Here is a 17,911-nt window from a genome sequence, read left to right on the forward strand (position 1 = left end):
ATCATTTTTTGAACAAACTCAAACTAGTTGGAGAAGTTTGAGCATCCTGGACCCAATTACCCTTATCATACAATCCATCAGCTATCCTTAGCCTAGGGTTCAATGAGGTTAACCTTTTAACTTGCAATTTCTCTACAGTAGACTCAGGGAGCAACTTAAGCAAGTCATCATGCACATTTCTATCCAAATAGTTTATTTGACCTGAAAATCCCTTCTTCGGAGGAATCTTGGACTATTTTTTACAGAACTAAAAAGCCTACGAAGATTATGGTAGTACTACTTACTTGAATTCTGTCTTTGTTTTCCTCTGTATTTTTGCAAACTTTTTGCGAATAGACAACTTCACAATTTCTGCCAGATTTCAGCACACTTTCCTTTAGTAATTGCTTCTGCACAAGAATGGCTCAAAATCTTTGCTCGCATAAGATGAAACTGATGAAATCTTTCTGTATTATACTCTATTTTTCTCACGGACGATGCTTTCATGTCTAATTAATATAGAGAGTGGCACCAGATTTTGTGTTTAAAGCTACGACATTGATTTTCAAAGATCCTACGATCATGTGATACAGAGAGAACAACTAGGTGTTGCATTTGACATGTTGGTCAATTCATCCAATGAAAACTTACCACATACATAACTCTTTCCTTGATGGCGCTTATATCCAGACCCACTGGCAACTAAGGACATGTGTCAGCAAGTCGCTACTTCGTTATGCATAAAGAATGAGCACCTTGCCATAGAGAAGCAGCAATAACCATCGATCTGATCCAAAATCGGCAGATGATATGTTATTGGTCTTGCTTAGAATGAAGGTGGTGGGCCCTATTCTCTATGTTGCAATAAATATCTTCCTCGCAACTCTTCATAGTGAGAAGACGATGACTGTTAATCATAGGTTTAATCAAGGGTGAGGAAACTGCATGTAGTCTTTTGATTCATATTCGCTATGTCGCATAGCTTAAAGAGCATGCAACTTTTCAAAGTGAGGTAGCGAGGACTGCTGATTCTATTCCAATCTAACACTCAAGATCTCTTTGTACATTTTATCAAAAGGGCATTGATGAAATATAGAATTCTACACAGTTGGCACCTTTCAAGATTTTACTTCAGTCCTAATTATCATCCCACATCACCAAAGGTCCCACCGGCTCTTCAATTTCACGAGGCCTCGCTACTTCGATAATGTCAAAGTGTACAATTTTCCCGATAGCGAGGTAGCGAGCTCTAACACTTTAATGAATTTTGGCATCGTGAAATGCAAGGGGCCATCAGATAATTATTTGTGCTATTAAACTGCTTCTAAAAAAGGCATTTATTACTTGTCATGTCACCTAGTTTAGTCACGGTACTGACAAATTGCAATGTCACTGGCTCTTGATTTCACGGGGCCTCGCTACTTCGCTAATGGCAGAGTGTCAAAAAATTTTGATAGCGAGATAGCGAAGTGTTGGAAAAATCATCATTCTAGCTCTGACTTTAGACTGCTTCTGCTGGGTCCATTTTTTGTTTTGACGGTAATTGCAATGTGTACTTGAATAATATATGAGTCAAAAAATAAAGCTTTGACCATCGTATCTTCATTTTGCGGTCCTATTTTATAAACTATCCAGCACTTGCTACCTCACCATACATAAAAGGTGCCCATGTTTGCATAGTGAGGTAATGACATCAGTAGATCTACTTAGATCAGACAGCTGGGGAAATATGAGAGGAAAGGTATCTTGGGGCCACAGAAGATAAAAGGTGACAGAATATTCATCTTATTTGAAAATTCAAAAATTTTGCGCCTTACAATTTATGAATAGAAAGAATGTAGGGTTTTCATAAAGTTTTTTTCAAAGGCTAGCCAATGGATGGATTATCTAGAAACCTTATGTTTCACTCAAAAATAAAAGTCTGACTTTTCTACAATTGGACAAAAGACTTCTATCACACAAAAAGTCAGACCAACAGTGGCTCTATCTGGGGATAATAGACTACTTGAGTCTATGCAAGAATTCAAAATATATGGGAGAGCAGACCACATACTTGGTACAAAAATGACAACTTCTTCAGAGAGCACAAAACAAAACACAGAAACAAACAACCAAACTGCACTAGGCCATTTACAAGGATTTACAGAATATACAAAATGTACAAAACAATGGGAAACCCCAAAACTACTGTTCATGGAAGAAAACAAGTATTTTTTCAAGAAAAATACTTCTTCAAGAACTATCCATGAGCTAGCAATTCAAGAATATTGTCAAATACATCTTTGAGTATATAAAAATCTTCACCCCACATATTTTCAATGAGATATGGGCCTAACCAAATAGGATCAAACTTGCCATGTTTTCCTTTATCTTCAATTTTGGCATTCCACATTAAGACTAAATCTCCATTTTCAAATTTTCTACTTACAGTTCTTTTATCATAGAGTTTCTTGACTTGCAATTGCAACTTTTGGTTCCTTAAAGATGCTTCTCTTCTGGTTTCGGTCAGTCCTACCAATTCATCCATTGTTTCCTGCATTTCATCTATGGTATCTTCATCATATAATTGGATGTAATTGTATAGTCCCATCAAGTTGTTCTGAGGTATTTTGGCTTGAATCCTGTACACTAAATCAAATGGAGCTACACCAATTGCTTTCTTTACAGTTACTCTGTCAACCCAAATGTCCAACTGTAACTTGGAATCCCATGCCTTTTTATTATCATCCAAGGTTCTCTTGATGACCTTCAACAGGCTCTTATTTGTGGACTCAGCTTGTCCATTCCCTTGTGGATGATATGGAGTAGATGATGACCTTGTCATTCCATATTTATCACAAAACTTGATGAATTCGTCAGATCTGAAGCACATAGTATTATCTGTTATAATTCTCTGTGGACATCCAAATCTAGAAATAATATTATTCAATAGGAAATTATTTACCACTCTACTTGTTGCATTTCTTGTGGGGATAGCCTCTACCCATTTTGTAAAGTAGTCAATAGCAACCAAAATCCAAGAATAGCTAGTGCTAGACTTGGGGAAAATCTCTCCTATGAAGTCCAGACCCCATTGTTGAAAAGGTGCTTGAATCTCCACTGGCTTCAATAGAGTATTTTTTGAGAACTTTAGCTTTCCAGCAAACCTTTAACAAGGATCACATTTCCTAACCATAACTTGAGCATCCTTGAACAAAGAAGGCCACCAAAATCTAGCCCTCATTATCTTATGTGCAATAGTTTTTGCCATACAATGCCCCCCACATACTCTAGCATGCATTTTGTTCAAAACCTCCTTTTCCTTTTCTTTATCAACACACTTCAACAGAACTCCCTCAAAATTTCTCCACCATAGGTTATTTTGGACAATTATATACCTGATGGCTTGCAATTTAGTATTCCTCTTTTCATTTTCAGGCAGATGGGGAGGAGCTTCCATATGTTGCAAGTAATATATGACATTGGTGTACCAATCACATTGGTCCATGTCACATAAGTCAGCTCTGAGATCATCATTTACCAAATTTATCTGATTAGCCTCTAGATTAGTTTTTGCCATGAGTTTGGCCAAACCTTGACCTCTTACTAACTTTGTTATTTGTATATCAATGTTAAATTCTTGGATTCTATTGATCCATTTGCACCTCCTGCCTGATACTTCCTGTTGAGAAAATATATCCTTGACTACAACACTAGGTACAAAAGCGATAATAGTAACACCTACCAAGTAACATCTGAAAGCTTTTACAGCCTTTACTAAAGCAGAAGCTTGCTTTTCATGTATTTCATACTTAAGTTTAGTAGGCTGTAGCGACTTACTGAAAAAGGCAATAGGCTGCTCATATCCTTCTTGATTTTTTTGTAATAAGACTGCAGCTACAGTATGGAATGATGCAAAAGAGAAAATATGCATGGGTTTTGCATAATCTGGGGTCCTCAGCACTGGAGCATTCTTTATTGCAATTTTTATATCATGGAATACTTGTGAAGGTTCACCATTCCAATCTATAATGGCTCCCTTCTTGAGCATCTTTGAGATGGGTCTACTGATTTCAGCAAAATTGGTAACAAATCTCCTCAAAAAATTTACTTGGCCAAAAAAGGACTGAATTTCTTTCACATTTTTTGGTTTGGGGACTTTATCAATAGTTGCTACCCTTTCAGGATCTATTTTTACCCCATCCTTAGACACTATGTGTCCTAACAATTTTCCTTCTGTGACCCCGAATGTGCATTTCTTTGGGTTTAAAGATACTCCATATTCCAGGGATTTTATAAAGATTTTTTCCAAATGTTTGTAGTGATCTTCAGCCTTATTAGAATACGCTGTAAGATCATCCTGGTACACAACCATAAATTTGTCAATATACTCATGAAATGCTACATCCATGGCTCTTTGGAAGGTATCTTCTGCATTAATCAAGCCAAAAGGCATCCTCACATACACATATGTTCCCCATGGGGTTGTGAAGGTTGTCTTGAATTGTTCACTTTCTTTTACTAGAACTTGATTGTATCCAAAGAAACCATCCATCATTGACATTAATTCAGAGCTAGTCACTTGCTACAACATGGCTTCCATACTAGGTAAGCCATAATTTTCTTTCAGAGATGCAATGTTTAAATTTCTGAAATCAATACAAAGCCTAATATCTCCATTCTTCTTCCTGACAGGAACCAAGTTTGAAACCCAGGTGGAATGCCTGATTGGTTTGATTATCTCACCATCTCTTAGTTTTGTCAGTTCTTCTTGCATTTTTGGGGCAAGGGTAGGATTGATTGGTCTTTGTTTTTTCCTAAAAGGTCTTACATTTTCCTTCAATGGTATGACATGCTGGAACAGATCCTCCCTGTAAACCTTAAGGTCATCATATGACCAAGAAAAAACATGTTTGTATTTTCTAAGTAGGTCAATCAATGTTTTCTTGATTTCAATAGGTAGATTTTGGCCAATATAAACCCTTTTAGGAACTTCATCAGTACCCAAGTTTATTTCTTCTAACTCCTGAGGTTTGGGGTCATTTACTCTTGATTTTACTCGGTCTTGGTTATCAAAAATATTTTCCAAAACTACTAACCCCTTCGGCATCTTATTTGTTTTCAATTGTATTATATCTTGACCAAAAATGGTTTCCTTCCCATTTATGTTTTCAATTAGTCTACTGCAATCCATCTCCTGACTGTGGTACTTGTCTTCATTTAACAAAAAATTTGTAATATCTTTGTCATCTTCAAAAACCTGCCAATTTTCAATGTTATCAGGTATGGAAGGTCTGTTTTGCACCTCAATCTGGGAGATTCTTGCAAATGATATCTCTGTTGGCTTGATTGCTACATTTGCTAACAGATCAGCCATCTTATTTTGGGTCCTATCTCTCCATGAGATCCCAAATGCATCAAAGAATTCTATCTGATCCCAGACTGCATTTCTATATTGTTTCAATCTCTTATTCTTGGATGAGTAAGTTCCTTTGATATGAGAGATAATTAGTTTAGAATCCCCTATGACACATAATTTCTTAATTTTATGATGCATGGAAACTTTGAGTCCTAACAGCAATCCTTCATATTCTGCAATATTATTAGTGCAGGAAAATTTCAAGGTGAATGAATACCTAAAAGTGTTATTCTTAGGGGACACAAAGATTACACCTACCCTTGCACCCTCTTTAGAACTAGCTCCATCAAAGAACATTGTCCATAATTTTGGTGAATTCATGCAACATTCAACTTCATTTTCAATGATAGCAGGTAAGTTTTCAACTTCCTAAATAATTAATTCGGCCCTGAAAGCATTAATCCCAGTATCTAGGAAACAAGTGGTATCTTTGTCAATTTCTTCACCTAAAATGTGGTTAACCCTTGGTTCCCTATTTACCCTAATTTTGCATTCTAGGCTACCTATTGAAATTGTTGTCATTCACAAGGGGTCTTTCAGTAACATTTGGCTTATTGAAACTAGTGGGATTCATCTTCTTGAGCATTTCTAAAACTTGGCCTATTGTAGGTTCTTTGGGCTTCTTTCCTATAGGAGTTTTGTCACCCTCCCTTTTATTATTATTCTTAGGATTAAATAGCTTAGGATCATCCCTCCTACCTAGTTTTCCAGATGCCTTCCTATTATTCTCTATATTTACTGAAACTTTATAGGCATCTCTTAAAGTTTTAGGATCTGTATCCCTCAATTGATAAGCCATTTTGCTATCAAAAGCATTGAAATAGGTTGTGAGACAGATGTCTTCATTTAACCTCATAACTTGAAAAAGTCTGTACATACCTTTTTGGAATCTGACATTGAAATCAAATGTGGACTTATTTGGATTCTTCTTGATATTGTTGAACTCGTTCAACATGAATCCTACATTAGTGTTGTCCCCATATTGCTCCTTGATCAATTTCTCCAAATCACTCCATGAGGTAATACTGTCATGAGGCAACCTCCTAAACCAATCCCTTGCATCCTCTGTTAGTGAATGCATAAACAATTTCATTACCATGTCTTCATGTTCAACTTCATAGTCATTCAACATATCAATGAAAATCCTCAAATGTTCTTCACTAGTAACAACATTATTCCCAGAAAACTTAACCACTTTATCTCTTAAATCAAATGATATGGGATGTGGAGCACCAGGAATACCAGCAAATGATATTTGTCTATACTTTTCCAGGTATATAGGTTTCTTCTAGAAACTAGGAACATTTGAAGTACTAGCTATATTAGGTTGACTCAGGGGAGCAGCTTGGGATTGTTGAGGTGGGACAAATGGGACTTGGGTGCCAATAATGGAAGATGAGGTAGGAGCAGATTGGGGTACTCCTTGAGTTGAAATTATGGGACCACTAACTGGTGCAAGATTTGTAGGTGGGATAGACAAGTTGGGCCATGAAGCCAATGTAGAATTAGACTTTATGAATTGGATTTTCCTTCTAGTTTCTGTAGCTTGAGCTTCATTCTAAACCTTCTCAAGTTCTTTTGCAAGATCTTCCCTCTCTTTTTGAGCCTTCTCAAGATCTAGGTCTAATTTTGACGTGGAGGGTTGTATAGGTTTGCTTAGTATAGCTTGAGGCTCATTTATTTGGATTCCTATAGCCTTGCCTTTTCCTTTATCTGGAGCTTTTGCAGTGGGCTCTATAGGATCAACTTGAACAGGTTTATAGGCTTGGACTTGAGCAATAACTGGTTCTTGCCTTTGATTTAGGCGTTTCTCCTGTTCTTGAACTTTAGCTCTCAGATTATCAACATCTCCAAAAACATCCTTAGGGAGAGTTGTGGTATTCTCTTCTAAATTTTTATTTTGCTCTTTCAAAGTAGCCATCCTTCTTAGCAGAGCATCTCTTTTGATTATGGCATCCAAGGTGGCTTGCTCCTTCTCTTTTTCAAGACAAATTCATTTAGCTTCTTCCTCAGCAATCCATTTCTTCAAAAATTCTATTTCAGAGTGCACTTCTTTAGGATCTGCAGAAGTTGCCTCAGAATTAGCAGGGTCATCCAGATCTATAAGGTTTGGTTCTACATATGGGGCTATTCTAGGATTAAAAGGATTATCAGATGAACTCCTAAATCCTAGCCTATAATTCATATCTACTATAGGATCTAGTCTTAATGAAGTAATTCCCATAGTAGACATGTCTTTGTATTGAAAAACTCTCTCATCTGGTAATGGGGTACTAAATATGCCTCCTAAGAGTCTTGTAGTTTCGGATTTAGAGCTAAGTGAAGAAGACTCTCTTCCTATTACTGGGTGATAATGGGAATTGACGGATGCACTACCACTGGGTTTCCAAGTAGGATTTGGATTTGTCTTTTTCTTATTTTGGTTCTTCCTACCACCTTGGGGTAAATCAGTATACATTGATACATCGGGATTGGCTCTCATGTAAGCTCTTGTGTTTTTTCTCTTGTTAGCCATATTCACCTTTTGTTACAATAAGAACTAGCCTCAAAACCTTGACTGAGTCGCCACCCTATTTTGGGAAAATATATAATGACACTTTTGCTGACTGAAGGAAAACAATACACAAGTAGGAACAAAAATATCTAACATAGACAGACCAATCACTGATGTCATAAGACTGCAACTCTTGCTTGTTAGATAAGACACTTGGATAGGCTGGGTATGTGAGTGTGTAGCAATGGTACTTGGGCTCTATCTTCTTTAAATTCTCAAGGTTTGACACTAAGAGATTCCCTTATAACCATGAGCAAAACATAGATCACATGACACACATGTACACAACAAGACCAAAGAAACTGCAAAACTTTTCACAGATGTGTTGGACAACTGCCCAGTAGAGTCGCCATTTTGTTGGTGTTTTAAAAGGCATAAACTACTAAGCAAAAAAAGGCTTAATACCAAGGTAATAGTACATACACAACCTAAAGACAATCCAATTCTTATTAACAGTTGCATATGCAAAGTACTTGGACCCAACTTCAACAAAACCATAGATGGTTTTCTACTCTTTTGGCTCTGCAAAACCAGGGCGGGTATACCCAGGGATGATTCAAAATTGGAACAACTGTATGAAGATTATTCTTATTTTCATTATGATTCTCATCTCACAATCCTCAAAACATATACATAATTCCTACCAACTGGATAAAAACATCCCATGAAACAGATATGGCCAAGAATTCTTCTATAGATCTGCAGATGTTCTTAACAGTAGTGGCTAACACTAGCTAAAACATTCCATGCAGACAAGTGCTGGCCAAATTTGAAGATCTATAGGAAATAAAAGTAAAATTTGATTTGATGATGCATTTGAATAACCATTTATAATATATTTCTCCTTCAGCTGAAATAACTTGATCAGTTCCTAATCCATTGGGGTTCAGAGTCTATAGCAAATTCTTAGATCTAATTTGTTGCCTTACAACAAATTTTATAAGCAATTCTAATCAGAATTTATCATTCAAAATCCTTTTCAATACTTAAGGAATCTCATCAAATTCATCAAAGCTTTTATTTAATCCATTGAATTAACAAAAATGATAAATGGATATACAACCTAACTAGATTGCATTCAATTGCACAAGCTTTTACTCATACAACATCAAGGTAACTAAGTATTTAAAAGGAGACAAAATTCAAAAAGAACTGATATGGGAATAGTTCATAATTTGTATTCATTTCCTTTGAAAATGGTATATCCTTTACAATAGACTCAGAATGGCCTTCAGAAAGAAACACAACTCATTCTATATTAAATGTACTCTCAGAGAATTGACAGAAAAAATACATTACAAACTTGCTTTCAAAATTTGGACCAAAAAAAATAGACTAAGCATAGTACTTAGAACAATAGAATTTGGACCCTTCTTTAGCCTTGAGATCTCACTTAAATAGTGTGAGATGCAACAAGCTTTAGGCTAAAGACAAATGACAGGTGTCCTTTTAAAAAGGCACTTACATACACTTCTGTCAAAAAGATAAGAACAAAATAACAGAAAGGCTTATTACATCAAACATTCCTTGGTGGGTCCCTTTCTATTATGCTTCTCAATTTTTGAGACAAGAAAATATGATTTGATTTTACAATCATTCTTCATCCTCGAAGTACATAGCCATGAGGTCTAAAAGTGATGTATCATCTTTAGTTACCTGCAAACTTACTTTAACCTAGGGATCTTCCATGTCTTCATTACTAACTATGAGGGTAACTGTTACTTTTGCATCTTCCTCCTCATCTTCTCCTGACATTTGTTTTATAAACTGAGTTTTCCATTTATTAAAAGCATCATCATCTGGCCAATCAAAACTTAGAGCTTCTCTTTGTATCTTTATTAAAGAATTTGCACTTTCTTCTAAATCATCAAATTCTTTTGTCATAGCAGTATAAAATAACTGTATTTTTACTAGCTCTTCATTTGTCTTTGCCCAAAACTAGTGGCTAATTTCACTCATGATGTTTATTATTCTTTCATTAAATAACTCGTCCAACTCCTTTTTCCACTTTTCCTTTTCCTTTATTGTATCAACCGATTCTAAAGCACAAGGAAATAAAGTGAATCTTTCAACAATATATTTAGAAAAACAGAGTGTTAATCTTTTCTCTAAAGAATCTCTTTCACCATCAAAATTCTCTAGCTTATTTAATAAATAAAATATTTTCTCAACTTGATGATAAGGCATTTGGATTGCATATATACATATGATTGTAATATCATTATTCCTCTCCCTCCATTTCTGTGCAAGAGGAGTCAGTTTATCATTATCTCTGTTCAACTTATCCATGAGGGTTACAATTCTTGTCAACTGATCATAAAAAGTTGACCATTGTATTTTATCCCTCAAATATATCACACCCTGCTTTAATTTTTCTTCCTGTTGATTTCTAAATTTTATCTGCAACTCATGTAATTTTTTTTTTTCTTCTTCAAAGTCCTCTGCAGTATAGAATTGGGGCCCTTCAGGGGTATTAGGTATTTCAATAATAGGGGTTGATCGAAAAAATGACTGTGAAGGGTATGCAATTCTGAGTGTACTGGATTCTTCCACCTTTCTTTTCCCAAGTATTTTCTCCAATTGAGATATCTTGTTTTCCATCTCAATTCTCTTTTTTACTTCTTTATTGTAGGCATCCACCACTATTTCATGCTTACTCTGCAGATCAGTCATTTCCTTTTCTTCTTTTTCTATAGTGGCCAAGGCAAATTTAGAATAGTCCACATTCATGTGGGCTGCCTGTACATGTGAAGTATTAGTGACCCTCCTCACAATGATATTCCCTGTTAGTCCTAAATCATCAGGCTGTAATGGAGTAGTCCTAGATCCTCTTCTTAATGACCACATAAAAAGGGCAGCTTGGTCATTACTGAATGTTGTTCCCAAGAATTCCTCTTTATTTGGATGCTGTAATCCTAAATTATTTGACACAGAATTAAAAATTAAGGCATCAATAATATCCCAATTGGGCAATAATAAAATATTTGCATCTTTCACCATCTATCTACCTTCTTCAGGGGTTATATTCTAGAACTCTTATATCATTTTTTCCTTTATTTGATTCTAAATAGAGGCTTCATCCATTTCTGGATGCTCTATTTTCATATTTTTACATCTTTTCTCAAAAATGTGCATGTTTCCCTCCATGCAAACTGATGGAAAGCCCTAGATTTTACAAAACTGTTATCACACAAAAATTGCTGACTGGCTTGTTCCAAAATAGGGTCTAATTCCCTTCCTCTAAAATCTGGTATAGTTAATTCAAAACTCGGCATAGGAGGCTCCTAGGGGTTCCCTTCATCAATTTCTGCTTGAGTAACCAAAACTCCTCCTTGTGACCCCATTTGTTCAATTTTCTCATTGGTGAGCTGTTCCTCCTCAATTTTGATTGGAGTTTGGGAAGGTGAGTAACCTTCGTCATGGGATTCCTCTTCCCTTATTATTTTTCTTCTTTTGGGAAAAAGTTCAAGGGGTCTTTCTTCAAAAATAGTACTAGTAGATTCAATTATCTATTTTTCTTTATTTACAATGGGCATCTAATCCCGAATAACAGTATATCCTATCCTCTTTCGCACAACTAGTGGACCTACCCCTATGTTAGGGGTGAAACCCAATTTCCTCATAACTTCTCTGGCTTTATCTAGAAAAGACTCAATAAAATGTTGTTTCTTCTCATTCATTATCTCCATTATTTTCGAGAATGTACTCATGAGCTTATTTATTCCATCTGCATTAGTTGCAGCATTACTAAGCGAACTCTAATCCTTGTCAAAACAATTAATAAATTCCAAAACTTTTGAATAGACTCTCCATTTCTCTTTCTTTGTTTCTTGCTCCTGGAGAGAATATTCATTCCTTATTATATCTTCAGGAAAATAGAATTCATGCTGACTTGGATGAAGCTTGATCCTATGTCTAAGAGCAGAATTAAAGAAATCTTCTATGTCACAAAAACAAGCATGAGATACTGCCATCTTATACTGATCCAAAAATTTGTAGAGGAAGATCCACCCTTCTTTAGTTATTACAAACTGGTGAGCTACAGTGCAAGTAGGAAAAATTGATCCTATTCCCCTTTTGTGCAAAAAGGTCTCCTCCACTCCTCCCAACTGCCATAGAAATTTAGTTACTCCTACCTTTAAAGGCACCTAATAGAGTAGTACATGGGGTGTCCCTTTGAATCCATACACTCTAATGACAGTTGAGACCTGATATGGGATGATATCTCCACAATTATGTGAAACTTTTAAACTATGGGGTCTATCCATAGGCCTAACAAGGTGCATTAGTGGCTTAGGAATTTTGGGATTGTCACTTAATATGAGGCATCTTAGTTTAGAAGTAAAGTGCCTATCAAATCTAACAAAACTAACATTTTCTACTTCCCCAGTCATGTCTGCACTCCATAATTGAACTGGTAGTGCTTCCCCTTCTTGTTCCCTATTTAAAACCATTTCTTTACTGAAATATGTAACCCCTTTAAATAGAAACATATGCATCAGTAGGGAGTACTGACCCCAAACCTTTTCCACCTTGCCCTTTGCAATCCCCACCAATCCATTGTGAATCTCATTAGCCAGGTAAGATGCAAAATCAAAAATTATTTCTACACCGAAAGAGGAGATTTGGGTGATCATATACATGAAGCTCACATGAATAAAATCTTCTTCACCCTCCCCGAAGACTTTGCACAGGGTCCTGTATATCTCTACTACCCTGGCATTAAAGCATGATTTCTTGAAAGGTTCTTTAGAAGATGATGTTATTGCTGGTAGGTTTCCAATTCTGCCTATGTGGGCCTTCAGTGCACCTTGTCTAACTACATCCCTTTTGGACATATATTCTTTTTCTAACTTTATCAAATCAATGGGCAGATGATACCTAGTGAGAGGTCACAGACTGAAAACTTCCCTAATTTCTTCTGGACTGATGGTAATTAAAACCTCATCATCCATTCTTCTCACTACCTTAGTGGCTTGATCATAACTTTTTGCAACGGCCTCAAGAAGGTCATAATCAATAAACACACTAGGAAAAACTAGCTTTCCCAAATCAAAATTCCATATATTGGCATGAGGGGCATATAATTTTCTCTCTGCAAACCATTTTTTGAACAAACTCAAACCAGTTTGAGAAGTTTGAGCATCCTAGACCCAATTAACCTTATCATACAATCCATCAGCTATCCTTAGCCTAGGGTTCAATGAGGTTAACCTTTTAACTTGCACTCTCTCTACAGTAGACTCAAGGAGCATCTCAAGCAAGTCATCATGCACATTTCTATCCAAATAGTTTATTTGACCTAAAAATCCCTTCTTCGGAGGCATCTTGGACTATTTTTTATAGAACTAAAAATCCTATGAAGTTTTTGGTACTACTACTTACTTGAATTTTGTCTTTGTTTTCCACTATATTTATGCAAACTTTTCGTGAATAGACAACTTCACAATTTTTGCCTTATTTCAGCACACTTTCCTTCAGTAATTGCTTCTACACAAGAATGGCTCAAAATCTTTGCTCGCGTAAGATGAAACTAATGAAATCTTTTTGTATTGTACTCTATTTTTTCTCACGAACGATGCTTTCATGTCTAATTAATATAGAGAGTGGCACCACATTCTATGTTTAAAGTTGCGATGTCAATTTTCAAAGATCCTACGATCATGTGATACGGAGAGAACAACTAGGCATTGCATTTGACATGTCAGTCAATTCATCCAATGAAAACTTACCACATACATAACTCTTTCCTTAATGGCGCTTATATCCAAACCCATTGGCAACTGAGGACACGTGTGAGCAGGTCGCTACTTTGTTATGCATAAAGAATGAGCACCTTGCCATAGCGAAGGAGTGACAACCATCGATCTGATCTGAAATCGGCAGATGATATGTTACTGGGCTTGCTTAGAAAGAAGGTGGGGGGCCCTATTCACTATGTTGCTATAAATATCTCCCTCACAAATCTTCATAGTGAGAAGATGATGGCCGTTGATCATAGGTTTAATCAAAGGTGAGGAAACTGGACGTAGCCTTTTGATTCATATTCGCTACATTGCATAGCTTAAAGAGCATGTAACTTTTCAAAGCGAGGTAGCGAGGACTATTGATTCCATTCCAATCTGACGCTCAGGATCTCTTTGTACATTTGATCAAAAGGGCATTGATGAAATACATAATTCTGTATCGTTGGCACCTCTCAAGATTTTACTTCAGTCCTAATTATCATCCCACATCACCAAAGGTCCCATCGGCTCTTCAATTTCACGGGGCCTCGCTACTTCGCTAACAACGAAGTGTACAATTTTTCTGATAGTGAGGTAGCAAGCTTTGACACTTTAATAAATTTTCACACCGTGAAATGAAAGGGGCCAATAGATAATTATTTGTGCTATTAAACTGCTTCTGACAAAGGCATTTATTACTTGTCATGCCACCTAGTTTAGTCACGGTACTGAAAAATTGCAATGTCACTGGCTCTTGATTTCACGGGGCCTTGCTACTTCGCTAACAGCAGAGTGTCAAAATTTTCTGATAGCAAGATAGCGAAGTGTCAAAAAAATCATCATTTTGACTTTGACTTTAGACTGCTTCGGTTGGGTTCCTTTTTTGTTTTGATGGTAATTGCAATGTGTACCTGAATAATAAATTAGTCAGAAAACAAAGCTCCGACCATCGCATCTTCATTTTGCGATCTTGTTTTATAAACTATTCAGCACTCGCTACCTCGCCATACATAAAAAGTGCCCATGTTTGCATAGTGAGGTAACGATATCAGTAGATCTACTTAGATCGGACGGTTGGGGAAATATGAGAGGAAAGGTATCTTGGGGGCACAGAAGATAAAAGGTGACAGAATATTCATGTTATTTGAAAATTCAAAAATTTCGTGTCTGACAATTTACGAATAGAAAGAATGTAGGGTTTTCATAAGGTTTTTTTCAAAGGCTGGCCAATGGATGGATTATCCAGAAACCTTATGTTTCACTCATAAATAAAAGTCTGACTTTTCTACAATTGGACAAAAGACTTCTATCACACAAAAAGTCAGACCAACATGACCTATAATATTTAATTCTTCAAAGAATAATCTCCACATACAATTAACTTTTCTATGACAAGTATGCTTGCTAATCTTGTCAGGCATTGATTTCAAATTATTAGTATCAATATAAATCAAATATTTTGGTCTTCTAAAATCAATTCTAGAAGGTGTTATAATCTCTTCCATTCCCTCAACATTTTGAACATCAACATAAGGTTGAGTGCTTTGCGTACCTTGAATTGAAGATGATGTGGCTTGGCAATAAGATGTAAAAGATGGAATATCACCTACTTGATATGTTGATGTTGTGCCTTTAACATGACATGATGGAGTGTGTACATCATCAAATTTATAAATTAGCATCTCTTCAACATGAGATGATAATATGACTCCAACACTGGAAGATGGTGTAGCTTCACAATTCAATTGTCTTCTTGAGCATAACAGTCTTATTTGTTCTTTTTGTCTTTCCAATTCTTCCTCTTTATTTCTTTGTATTGGTGGTTCTTGTTCCTCTTTGAAAGTGAATTCTTTATTATTTCTTTGCAATTTTCTTTGTTCAGGTAGTAGTTTTATTTTATCTCTTTTAATTGCCAAATCTCTCTCTCCCTCTCTTTCGTTGTTTGAGTTTTTGGTTTCTTCGTTGGCATGATGATGATTTCTATATGTCAAATTACTCAAACATCTTAATTACTTACAATTTGTAAATTAAAAATCATTCAAATGCATATACAAATTGCAATTGTTTCAATGAATACATAATATATATTAAATAACTTGTCAAATTTCTAACCATTTGCAAATAACAATTCATTCAAACATACAAATTTCAATGAATTCACTATATATTAAACAACATGTCAATGTATAGTCAAATTTGTCTCTATATAACAAAAAAGAATATTTCAAAAGGACTACACTAACCGTTTCTCTAGAAATAATATTCAAAAAGCTTTCAAATAGTTTTTGCTAACTTCAAATAGCTTGAAATCCATGTTTTCTATTGGAACAACAAAATACACAACAGACAAAAAGTAGAATATGGATCAACAAGGGCCCAAACTTACATTATGACCCTTTTTTGGTGTTTTTGTATAGTGCATACACACTATAGCACATATGCACTCTGTGAAAAATAATCTCTCCCTATCCCACCATCTCCCATCCCCTAATCTCTCTCTTCCTACTCTCTCTCTCACACTCTATCTCCTCTCCCTTCCCCTACTCTCTCTCATTCTCTCTCTCCTCTTCCATACCCTACTCTCTCTCTTTGATCCCCTACTCTCTCCTCTCCCATCCCCTACTCTCTCTCTCTCCTCTCCCATCCCCTACTCTCTCTCCTATCCCATCCCCTAGTCTCTCTCTCTCTCCACTCCCATCCCCTAATCTCTTTCTCTCTCGCTCTCCCTCTCCTACTCCCTCTCCCATCACCTACTCTCTCTCTCCCATCCCCTACTCTCTCTTGATCTCTCTTTCCTCTCCTATCCCCTACTCTCTCTCTCTGGCTACTCTCTCTATCAATCTCCCTCTCCCACTCCATCTCCCACTACCTACTCTCTCACACTCTCTCCCATCCCCTAATCTCTCTCTCTCTCTCTCTCTCTTACACACACTCCCATCCCCCCTCTCTATCTTTCACTCTCCCTCTCACACTCCCTCTCCCACCACTACTCTCTTGCTCTATCTATCTCCCTCTCCCATCGCCTACTCTCTCTCTCTCTCTTGCTCTCCCTCTCCCACTGCCTACTCTCTCTCTCTCTCTCACTCTCTCTTCATCCCCTACTCTCTGTGCTCTCCCATGCCCTACTCTCTCTCATAGACACACACTCCCATCCCCCCTCTCTCTCTCATTCTCCCTCTCCTGTAGCCTACTGTCTCTCACTCTCTCTCTCCCATCCCTTACTCTCTCTCTCTCTCTCTCTCGCTCTCCCTCTCCCACTCCCTCTCTGATTGCTACTTTCTCTCTCTATCTATCTCCCTCTCCCACTCGCTCTCCCATTGCCCACTCTCTCTCCCATCCCCTACTCTCTCTCTCTTGGTCTCCCTCTCTCACTCCATCTTTCACTACCTTCTCTCTTTGACTCTTTCTCCCATTTTCTACTCTTTCTCTCTCGCTCTCCCTCTCCCACCACCTACTCTCTCTCACTCTTTCTCCCATCCCCTGCTCTCTCTCTCTCTCCCTCTCTATTTTTTGCTCTCCCTCTCCCACTACCTACTCTCTCTCACTCTCTCTCCTAACCACTACTCTCTCTCTCATTCTCCCACCTCCTACTCTCTCTCACAGATACACACTCCCATCCCCCCACCTCTCTCTCTCTCTCTCTCCCACTCCCTCTTCCACTGCCTACTCTCTCTCTCTCTCACTCTCTCCTTCATCCCCTACTCTCTCTCTTGCTCTCCCTCTCCCACTCCCTCTCTCACTACCTACTCTCTCTCACTCACTCTCCATCCCACTCCCTCTCCCACCACTTACTCTCTCTCTCCCTCCCATTCCCTACTCTCTCTCTCACTCTATGCCTCTCTCCCATCCCATACTCTCACTCTCACTCTCCCATTTCATACTCTCTCTCTTCACCCCATATTCTCCCTCACACTCTCACACACTCTCCCATCCCCTACTCTCTCTCTCTTATACACACTCTCATCCCCCCCCTCTCTCTCTCCCTCTCACACTCCCTCTCCCACTACCTACTCTCTCTCTCATACATTATCTCATCCCCCCTCTCTCTCTCACTCTCGCACTCTCTCTCTCTCTCTCTCTCACACACACACACACACACTCTCCCATTCTTGCCTCTCTCTCCTCTCCCATCTCCTCCTCTCTCTCTTTCACTCAAACACTCTCCTCCTCCTCCTCCTCTCTCTCTATCTCTCTCACTCTCCCTCTCCCACTCCCTCTCCCACCAACTACTCTCTCTCTCTCTCCCATCGTGTA

The 17,911-nt window shown here is 37.4% G+C and overlaps 1 pseudogene; it reads right to left on the reverse strand.

The window, feature by feature from the left end:
• Window positions 1-17,911, reverse strand: part of LOC149568915 (DNA mismatch repair protein MSH2-like) — a 128,333-nt pseudogene that overhangs the window by 61,721 nt on the left and 48,701 nt on the right.

Source organism: Cupressus sempervirens, chromosome 3 (genome assembly GCF_028749045.1).
Source record: "Cupressus sempervirens isolate cs-2001-9-10 chromosome 3, ASM2874904v1, whole genome shotgun sequence".
In the NCBI taxonomy this organism is placed as follows: Eukaryota; Viridiplantae; Streptophyta; class Pinopsida; order Cupressales; family Cupressaceae; genus Cupressus; species Cupressus sempervirens.